Here is an 11,557-nt window from a genome sequence, read left to right as displayed (position 1 = left end):
AAATTTAAAGGTGAGTGGTTTGAATTTCATGTATCCAACAATTAACATTCATTGAATTAAATGCATAAAACTATATCAATTGAAAGAAAAACAATTCAAAGTTTTTAAACATAAAAATCATAAAGTAATTGAAAAAAAATTGGTATATTATAATTTCAATGAGTTTCCCAATTTCCAACATATGGAACCCTTTTATAATGAGTTCCATCTAAGTATGAATAGGCACTTTTGGATAGGAGGACCAAGACTCAATCCATCCAAAAGACAGATGATGCAAATTACAAAAGGATGTGAATAGTTATTTTAGACTTTTCACTTGTATATTCTATTATGGCAATAACATCAAAGAAAATAATATTATTGTCACACACTAGTTTGACCCCTTTTGTAATAGTCTTTGCTTAAACAAGCCAATAATTTATATAGAACTTTTACTATATTAGCCTGGACTGGAGATGAGAGCAGGACATGTGGCATGGGACACCATGATAGCCACAGCGTTAGCATTGTCGACAGTGGTAGGAGGAGCTATCAGTGGGTTCCTGTGTCCAGATAGGGTGACACGGGGGTTGGCTGTGGGCTGGGGAGGAGCACTGGAGACACTGGTGATGCAACACACCAGATATGCCTGGGGACCATGTGTGCTGGCCCATTTATATTATGAGCTTCATCAGTTTGTTTACCATGGATCAGTGGGATTGGGTTGCGGAGTGACACTGCTGCAGGTATGGGCCTATGAGCATCTGCCGGTTACCCGACTGATACACTTCAGGGGCATGGGTCATGGATGCTGTTTTGTTCATCTGTATGATATGATCACATCGTAGCCACAGATTGGCAGGCTAGAGCATTGGCGGTGAGTGATAGACGATATTGATGTGGTCATATGGAGACCATACGTGGGTTGCGAGCAGTGGGAGGATGACGCAGTTGAGCTGCCTTACACCTTCCGGAGTAGGTACCTGATTGGGCGGACGCCCTATGTGCTAAAGAGACAGCTTGTGGACAGGGTTGGCCGACAGTTTGGTCGGATTCAGAGGATGCCCCGGGGCTCAGGCATGTATGCCTGTATAGTTAGAGATCAGGCATAGTTTGGGCCGTTGCTGTTGTATGATCAGGCAGTGACACAGCTGGTAGAGATGATGCCCCTACCCTGGGACATGTGGCCAGAGATCGAGGACGCCGACATGGATGCTGAGTACACAACTTATTGGGCCGAGCATCCCTTCCCATGCTTGACAGATCCGGGAGAGGCATTGGATGGAGATGGGGGTGGTGATGATGATGATGGTGGAGGTGATGGGGGCTAGAGGCTGACGGAGGAGGAGGGGAGCAGTTGGGGAGAGGCAGGTTGCACCTCGGAGGGAGGGTGGCGAGGAGAGGCAGGCTCAGGTGGTGAGGGGTCACGGTGGGTTGCCGCTATAGGTGCCAGCAACATAGGGTCCCAGGCAGGTATAGATACAGGGATAGGGACAGAGACAGGTACTAGTACAGGCACCAGTACAGGTACAGGGGCAGGCACTGGGGCAGGCACCCGTATAGGGGGAGCCATAGGCAGAGGCAGAGGGGGTTGACCCGGTGGAGGATGAGCTGCTAGAGTTGAGGGAGATCTGCCAGGGCTAGGCAGATGAGATCCAGGAGCTAGAGAGGGAGAGGGATTGGCTCAGGACGAGGCTCTGAAATATTGAGCGGGAGCGGGATCAGGCTATCCAGCGCTACACAGAGGCTGAGACAACACTAAGGGCCAGGAGACAAGCAACGGAGGATACAGGGGTAGGATATGCTTATGTCCTACGGGCAGGGGAGGAGATTTCCTATTGGAGAGACCTCTACTATGGTGCAGTGCCAGCAGATCACCAGGTGAGGAGCTTCCATAGACCATCGCGTACAGCGACAACTACGGGAGGGAGCTAGAGGAGACAGGCATCGAGTGGTGGGGTTATGGGTCCTCCACCACCACCGGATAGAGGAGATAGGAGGGATGATCCTAGGGCTGGTCCTTCAGGGGCTTAGATTCCATCGAGGCCAGTGGCTTTGAGGGAGGGAGTTCATCATAGCCATAGAGGGCTCCCTTTGTATCAATTTTGTACCATTTTTGTATTGTAGACACCTGCGGGTGCTTTTGTAGCCATATGATTTTGACATCATTGTATCATGACACTTTATCTATATATATATGTATGAGATGATTCATTTTTGCGGCAGCTATATGCATGTGTACCTATGTGATGAGATGTTCTTATGTGATGTTTGTTTTATGCTATGGATGCAAATATGTATATGATGCAATGCAATATTTTTGTTCTTTTATGTTTTAACATGTTATGCATGATGCAAATGTAAATGTATGTAATGCAAATGAATATGATAATGCAAATGTAAATTGTGCTAACAGGTGTTGTGTGCAGGATGTGATGCAGTTGTGATATGTATATGTATGTATGAAATGCTTATATGTGGTAATGTAGGTGAAACTACATGAAATGCAAGTGTTTTTGGTGTGTCATTATACTCAGTCATGTGATAGCAGGCTACGCGGACTCGAGAAGGACGATGGAATTCAATCAAGAAAGGGGGATGAAAGATAGAAGATATGAAAGTGAAAGAGCTTCTTGTGCATTATCATCATTGAGCTTTATTATGGCAAGTAGGTTATGACAATCGAGGCATATGTTCGACCCAGAAAGTCATTGTACCTATTTGCATGGAGATAAGATAGTCACAAACAAAGAATGCCCTAGTTCACACTAGACTCACAGTGTCCTCATATCCTTGGACAAGTCATAGCATTACTAAGAGACAATCCACAGACAACAAACAAAAATAGGTGACGATACCCCATCCTCACCTTTCTAGTCAAAGACATCCTGGAGATAGAATCTCTAGTTAGAGACATCCTGGAAAAACTAAAAGACATGTCACCAAAACAAAGATGAAATCAAAAGAAAACCAAGACTCGACACCAACATCCACTGTAGTCCTCAAGTTTAGTGTCTCTTGTCACTTGTATAAGTCTTATTTGATTGTGATCACAATGTTTACTTTCACAGAAAGGATAGATAGCACTGAACCATATGTTGTTTGAGTCTGTTGAAAGATTTGATTTGTTAAAGCCCATTGTTGCTGCTGTGTCTCATCTGAAACTGACTGAATCCATGAAACTGATACTTTATTGCGAAGAAGACAAAACTTTATTGTGGATTTGTGATGAAAATGTTGCTTTATTGCAGATTGTGTGCGGATAGATGGAAGGAAGCTGGAAGAGACTGTTCTCTTTGAAACATGTGATGTTCTCAGTTCCACACCCATCACTAGACGTAGGATTTGCCTTAGCCACAGATAGGATCTGATTTATTATGGATGGAAAGGGATGAAAAGGAATGTTTATTATGAATGGTGAACCAATCTTGGGTAGATCAATAACAAGCCATGATGGGAATGGGTAAGTTTATTATGAACGAATAGGTTGTGAGTGTGTGCAAAGTGAAAGGATGAAAGTGAATCCTGAAGGAGGGAGGAGCAACGTCTCTACACATGGCGCTGGTGACCCAGTTTTCACCATGGTACTTGCTTGGGTGCCACCGAAGTGGTTTTCACCGTTGGACGAAATTATTTCTCTTTACTTTTTTCAAATTTTCAATGTTTTTTGTGTCACAAGGCGCTTGTTTGCCAGGTTTTCACCAAGTAATGATTTTTTTTGTATTTTTGAATTAGGATATTCTGAAGAGCTATGTGTAAAACCTGCGAAGGTGCATGCTGTTGATAGGATCCTCCAAAGGTTCACCTTCTGTAGTTGAGAGCTGATATGCTCCAGATCCATATGTTGCTGTAATGATGTAAGGACCAAGCCAATTTGGTTCGAACTTGCCCTTCTTCTCTCTGTCTTGCTAATTTTTGGGATTTTCTCTAAGAACCAAATCACCTACCTCAAATGTGCGAGGCTTGACCTTGTGATTGTAGCTGCGACTCATTCGTTGTTGATAAGCCTTGAGATGATTAAAAGCAGTTTGTCTTCATTCATCCAGTAGTTCCAGCTCTTGTAAGCGAGAGACCCTATAGTCTTCCTCACTGATGATGTTTTGCAAAGAGACCCGTAAAGAGGGTAGCTCGACCTCAATAGGCAAGATAGCTTTAGTGCCATAGACAAGTGAATAGGGTGTAGCTCCTGTAGGTGTGCAGACACTTGTGCGGTAGGCCCAAAGTGTAGGATTAAGTTGGATATGCCAATTACGACCAACATCATCGACTGTCTTCTTTAGGATTTTCAGGATTGTTTTGTTAGATGCCTCAGCTTGGCCATTACCTTGGGGGTAATATGGTGTGGAGAAACAATGAGAAATATGGAAGCGGTCACAAAGTTCACGAACATCCTGATTTTTGAAAGGACGCCCATTATCAGTGATAATGGAAATAGGAATGTCGTATCGGCAAATGATATAGTTAAGGATGAATGTAGCAATTTGTTTTCTAGTAACTTGTGTGAGAGGCACGACTTCAATCCATTTTGTAAAATGCTCTGTGGCAATGATAATGAATTTATGACCATTGGAAGAAGGAGGGTGAATCTTGCCTATGAGATCGAGTCCCCACTGACAAAAGGGCCAAGGAGACGCAAGTGGTTGAAGTTCTTATGCTGGCGCATGTATGAAGTCTCCATGAATTTGACATTGCTTACATTTCTTGACAAACTGATATGAGTCTTTCTCCATATTGGGCCAGTAATATCCAGTCCGGATGAGTTTCTTGGCCAAGGTAGGACCACTAGCATGTGGACCACATATCCCTTCATGCACTTCTCGTAACGCAATTTGAGCTTCGTCGCTTTCTAAACATCTAAGAAGAGTGCCATCTAGACCTCATCGGTATAGGATATCAGCTAAAATGACATATCGAGAGGATTGGCAAATGAAAGTGCGACGTTGGTTATTTGATAGATCAGGAGGTAAAGTATTGTCATGTAGGTATGTGAAAATGGAACCATATAACTGGGATTCGGGACCCACAACGCATATAGTCTCAGTAGGCATGATCTCATATGAAGGAACCAAAAGGTTATCCACCAAGAACTCATAGTGGGTCTCGTTTGGAGGTAAATCAATCAGGGAAGCAATTGTAGCCATGGCATCTGCGGCGCGATTCTGCTCTCTTGGTATCTGTTCAAAGTCTATCTTTGTGAAGTGTTGTTTCAGGTCGTCTACCATTTGTTTATAAGGCATTAATTTCTCATCTTTTGTTTGGTAATCATTAGTTGCTTGATGGATGACCAGTTGGGAGTCCCCAAAAACACTGAGTTCCTGGATCTTCCATTGAACTGCAATTCGTAATCCTGTTGTTAATGCCTTGTATTCCGCTATATTGTTAGTGCAAGGAAATGATAAGCAGTATGATTTTGGTATAGAATCTCCTTGAGGAGTTATAAAGAGGATGCCAACTCCTGCCCCATGTTGTGTGTATGAGCCGTTGAAGTATAGTTGCCATGTCTTTGCATGTGACATTGTCAAAATGGATTCGTCTGGAAATTCTGAACTTAGAGGAACATCATCTATCATGGGAGCATCTGCTAATTGATCTGCAATGGCTTGTCCTTTTATTGCTTTTCTATCCACATACTCGATGTCGAATTCACTCAGGATCATTACCCATTTGGCCAGTCGCCCAGTAAGTGTTGCCTTATTGAGAAGATATTTCAATGGGTCTATCCATGCAACTAACTTAGTCTTATGAGTAAGCATGTAATGTCGTAATTTCTGCGAAGCAAAGACCACGGCGAGACATGCACGCTCAATTGGTGTGTAGTTTATCTCATACCCTACTAATGTGCGACTGATATAGTATACTGCTTTTTCTTTGCCTTCAGCACTTTGTTGTGCTAAGAGTGCCCCTAGTGCTGTTGGAGTAGCTAAAAAGTATAATAATAGTAGTTGATCTGGAACTGGTGGCATCAGAACTGGCGGATTTAGAAGATAATATTTGAGTGTCTGGAAAGCCTGTTGACAGTTATCATCCCATTTGAATTTTATGTTTTTATGTAGCAGGTGCTGAAAAGGATTATACTTATCTGCCAGTTGTGCTATGAATCTTCGGATGGACTGGAGTCTGCCTTGTAAGGATCAAAGTTGACTGATATTTCTTGATGGTTGCATTTCCAAGATGGCCTTAACTTTTGCTGGATCACCTTCAATTCCCCTTTTGGATACAATGAATCCTAAGAGTTTCCCGGAGGTTACTCCAAAGACACATTTCTTGGGGTTTAATCTTACTTTGTATTTTTCCAACCGATCAAAGATGACTGAAAGTATGTCCAAATGTGTATTTCTATCTATGGATTTGTCCAAGAGGTCATCGACATAATCTTCCATAGTTATGTGCATGAGATCATGAAAGATAGTAGTCATGGCTCGTTGATATGTAGCACCTACATTCTCTAGCCTGAAAGGCATGACATTCTAGCAGAAAGTCCCCCACGGATAAGTAAATGATGTTTTGTGTTGATCCTCGGGTGCGATCCTTATTTGATTATAACCAGAGAATCCATCCATTAGTGATAACATTTCATGACCTGCTGTGAGATCAACAATCAAGTCAATATTTGGCAATGGGAAGTCATCCTTTGGACAAGCTTTGTTGATGTCTCTGAAATCTGTGCAAATTCTGATGCTGTGATCTGGTTTACTAATAGGTACCAAGCTGGAGATCCATTCAGGATGATCAATTGGGTGTGTGAATCCAACATCGAGTAATTTCTCAAGTTCTGCTTTGACTAGTAATGCCACTTGTGGATGCATTTTTCTTAGTTTCTGTTTTACTAGTTTTGCCCCCGGTTTGACTGTCAAATGATGCATTACCAAATCCGGATCTAATCCAGGCATATCAGCGTATGACCAGGCGAAGTTGATTTGTTGTTCTTTGAAAAAACTTATGAATTTTGACCTTTCGGACTTTGTTAGTGATTGAGCTAGGAATATGTTGTGTGGAACCTCTTCTGTAGCAATGTTTGTTTTGATAGTCTCCTCTACCTTCCATCTTTCGGTGCCTCAGAGAGGTTTTCGTCCTCAGATACGTCCTTTCTTTTTACTTTTTTGGGGTCAGACATCGCCACAGTGTGGTTTTCACCATAAGACCCTTGATTTGTTCTTATTTTCACATTTTTGCGACTGGAAGGTCTGACATCCTCACCAAAATATGCCATGCTATTGAGTTCTATAGTGTATCCCGCTTTATGGTCTCCAAGGGGAAGATCATCTCACACGCCCAGATAGCCAATAAAAGCTTCATCATTTTGGAATGTGTCAAACTGTGCAGGTCCTTCATGATCCCAGTCAATGAGTTGGTGGTGAACAAGGGGAAGGCCGTTAATGTCTTCGAAGTTAGCAGGGCTAAGAGTGAAGATGCAGTTATATTTAGGTATGTCAAGGTAATTATCGAGGTCATCGATGGCACTTTTCTCATTAGTCTCGATCGCGAGCGAATCCAAATTATCATCACTAGTAGTGCATTCTGGGACAGGTGTTCTCATCCTATGTGATTTCAACCTAGAACCTTGAGACAAGGACTGTGTAGACTCCTCATGGGTCATTTCTTGACCAACTCTGAATTTGTTATAAAATTCCTCTTCTTCTGTTGATTCATCTGGCTCTCTGAATATCTCGGTGAGCTCGTAGTCACTGGAAGACTTGTCGGAACCCCATTCCCATTCGTTGGAATCTGTGGAATAGCGATCCTCTTGTTGGATTTTGGCAGCTTTGATTTGTAAGGCTTCTTCTATCCTTTGGGTGTGGACCTTGGAAGTTGAGAAACCAAGTCCTTTCGAGCATTCCTTCTTGAGAGTCAATTTAGGTTGTAAAGGTTCAATGATGCCTTCCTTTCGTAATCCCAAAGGGTTTTTTCCATCATACCTGAATTTTTGTAGAATTTTGAAACCTTTGCCATATTTCTCACATGGTAGACTAATGTGCTCTTGCGTTTCCTCTTCGTTGTCTTTGAAAAGCATTTGGTATAAATCTTCCTTTTCTAGTTCACCCAATCTTTGAAAGGTAGTAGGGTCCCATTTGAGCATCATGATGGACACTTGCTTGTTAGGATGTGGTCTTCCATATTCTTTTGGGGAACTCATGACTTGTCGTAAGTACATGGTTTGATTTAAAGTATATTCCCCCATGCCTTTATCTTGAAACTTGCCTTTAAGCTCACCTTGTTTTGATGTCGAAGGTTTTAATGACTCAGGATCAATGTATGCCGATGAAGGAACAACCTCACGATTACTGGGAATGATGGTCTCAGTCTTTGATTTCAAGTTATTGCAGTATATGAATGGATTAGGATCACCGTTAACTATTACTTCCACTCCATTATGAGGAAACTTAATGCATTGGTGATATGTGGATGGGACTGCCCTCATTTCATGAATCCAAGGACGTCCTAGCAATATGTTGTAAGTGAGATTCAGATCCAGGACTTGACAAACCACTTCTTTTGTAACCAGCCCAATTCTGAGAGGTAATGTAACTGTGCCCTTGGATGAACGCTCTTCATCATCATATGCCTTAATGGTGATCTTGTTTGTAGAATTCACAGCTTTATCAGAATATCCCAATTGTCTAATAGTGCTCAATGTACAAATGTTTAGACCTGCTCCTCCATCTATCAGGACTCTTTTTATTTGATGTTTGTGTATGAAGGCTTCAATGTTTAGCGGTGCATTATGTGGCTGACTTACAGAGGCATCATTGGCTTCTGTGAAAGTAAGGGAGTGTGGAATGGAAAGGTATCTCACCATGGCTTGAAACTGGTCCACGTTCAGATCAGTAGGAATGACAATATCTCTCAAGATTTTGTCTAGAATGGCTTTATGTGCGGGAGATATGCGTAATAGCTCAAGGATTGAGATGAGCGCGGGTGTCTTCCCTAGTTGTTCTACAAGGTCATACTCAGGTTTGGTTGATGAAGAAGCGGTGTTTTTAGTTGGAGCACCTTGCAAAGTGATTTTACCTCGACGAGTTGCAACATTACATTCAAGGGTAGGTTCAGAAGAAGATCCAACACCTTTTAGGACAATTCTGGGTCTCTGGGTAGAATTCTCAGACGTTTTGTCCTTGATGATAATGGTAGAGATGTAATTGTCCATTGAAATGTGATTGATAGTTGAATCACAGTTGTAAGATGCTCTGGTATAGTTGGTTTGATCCTCTGTGGCTTTAGCTTTTCCCTTGTCATGTTTTGGGAATGGTTCCTTAAACATCTCATGTTCTTGATTAGACGAATGTCCCTCAATCTCAATGTCACCTCTATCAATGAGATCTTGTATGATGTTCTTCAGTCGATGACAATTTCTTGTCTTATGACCTTTGCTCTTATGAAATTCACAATATTCATCATCATTCCACCAATTTGGTTTAACCTTCGGTTCATATGGAGGAAAATCTGGAACTGTGATTACCTTGTTTGCCACAAGCTTCTTGAAAACTGACTCAAGTGGTTCTCCCAATGGAGTGTACTTCCTTCGTGATCTAGAAGTTGTTTGAGTATTCACTTGATTGTTTGTAGAACTTGATCCTGGAAAGATGACTTTGGGTTGCACTGTGTTGGCATCAACAACACCATCATTGACTGTGTTCTTGTTTTTATTCCAAAATCTTGGCTTGTCTTTTCCTTTAAAGTCATCTTTGTTTTCCTTGAATATCTTGATAACTCCTTGTTAATTTAGAACCTTTTCTGTAGCTAAGCCTTTTTCAATAACGTCCTTGAAGGTGGACAAACAAGCTTTTCTTAGATCATAACCAATGTCTTTGTTAACATTCTGGGTGAACATTTCTACCATTTGTTTTTGTGGAATTTCACAAGAGCATCTGCTGGCTAGATTTCTCCATCTTTGTAAGAATGATGCAAAAGACTCTCCCTCTTTTTGCTTGGTGTTGCACAAAGTAGTGACTGATATGTTTGTCTCTATGTTGTAGGAGAAATGTTGAATAAATGCCTCTGCTAAGTCACCCCATGACTTAATTCCAGGTGGAAGTTGGGAGAACCATTCCATAGCTTGATCACCTAAGCTTCGTAGGAATAATCTCATCAAATATGTCTCTTCTACTGCTACCTCAATGCAAGTTGTGAAAAACTGTCTTATGTGTGCCTTAGGATCCCCTTTTCCTCTATACTTATCAAATTTAGGTGTCACAAACTGTGTAGGAAAAGGAGGCATTGAAATGCTCTTGTCAAATGGATAAGGACATATGTCTCTCATTGTGTATGTTGGCTTCGGTGTATTTATGTCCTCCATTTTCTTTTGTAAATCCCTGATTTGTTGCTCCAAATTGTTCTTAGGTGGAGATCGACTTCTTGGACCATATCCTATGTTTGAGGTACCCATTGGAGGAGGAGCATGTTGCATATATGGATGATATTGATCATACACATGTTCATATGGAGGAGGTCTATAGTGATGCTGCGCATATGGACCACTTGGTATAGATTCTTGTTGAGGAACACCATATCTATTTTGTGCATGTATACCATACTCTACAGGCATGTCATATTCTATTGTATTGCCCCCAAATTTGACACGGGGTTTCCTTGTGTCCAAATTTTGAGCATGCCTTTGAATATCCAATTGCTTTGGTGGTTGATCTTTAGCATTGGTATGTGATTGAGCATATCTGTCTGCATAAGACTTCCATAGTGGTCTGCGAAGGTGAGTATCATATGCTTGACCATGTGTGTATGGGACTTCTGGTTTTTGAAACAAAGATGATGGTGATTCAGGTACCATATGTGGTCCTCTATTGCCTCCACTATTAGGCCTCCTTTGATCCTTTGAATTCTGAAACTGACTGTGTTTGTTTGCTGGACTAATAGTTTTTCAATTCTGAACACAGACGCGCTTGTATACTTCACAGACATGGTTTCCCGACACAGACACAACTCTGTTTAACACAGATGCACTTCTGAGATTTTTTTGCCAAATGTAATGTTGACTGTTGGAACACAAACGCGACTCTGCCCTTCACAGACGCGGTTATACAACACAGATGCGATTATGTCCGACATAGACGCATTTTTGTAAAATTTGTGCAATTTTTTTCCAATCTGTGAAGTCATTTTGTTGTGACCAAATCTGACTGTTTGACTATTTTTCATGACAAGAGGACACAGTGTTGATGAAGACCCAATGTTTGCAAGTGTCTAGACTCAAAATGACTCCAAGAAAAGTGTGTTGTTTGATGTAAAAATATTTTGCATACACTTGAAGACACAAAAGACACAATGTTTTGTTGTTTGTTCTTGAATGTTTTGAATGTTTAACATAAGTCAAGCACAATTCTTATGGCTGGCCAAGACAATAGTTGTTGATCCCACATGGGGTTTTACCCCCGAGGCTATGCTATTTAGAGCGGATACTTAGATGCTTGACCTCACTGGCTCCACCCTCGGCACTCACTTCTTGGGTCAGCCAAGCATCAGTCCCCACAAAAACTCCCCATGGCGAACTTTGTATCTCTACTAAGAACCGTATGTGTGTGGGCCGCTACTAGAGGTCCGACCTCCTGTCCCAACAACTAGAAGG

Source organism: Cryptomeria japonica, chromosome 7 (genome assembly GCF_030272615.1).
Source record: "Cryptomeria japonica chromosome 7, Sugi_1.0, whole genome shotgun sequence".
In the NCBI taxonomy this organism is placed as follows: domain Eukaryota; kingdom Viridiplantae; phylum Streptophyta; class Pinopsida; order Cupressales; family Cupressaceae; genus Cryptomeria; species Cryptomeria japonica.
The sequence above is the reverse complement of the archived record's forward strand: the minus strand, read 5'-3'. Positions refer to the sequence as shown.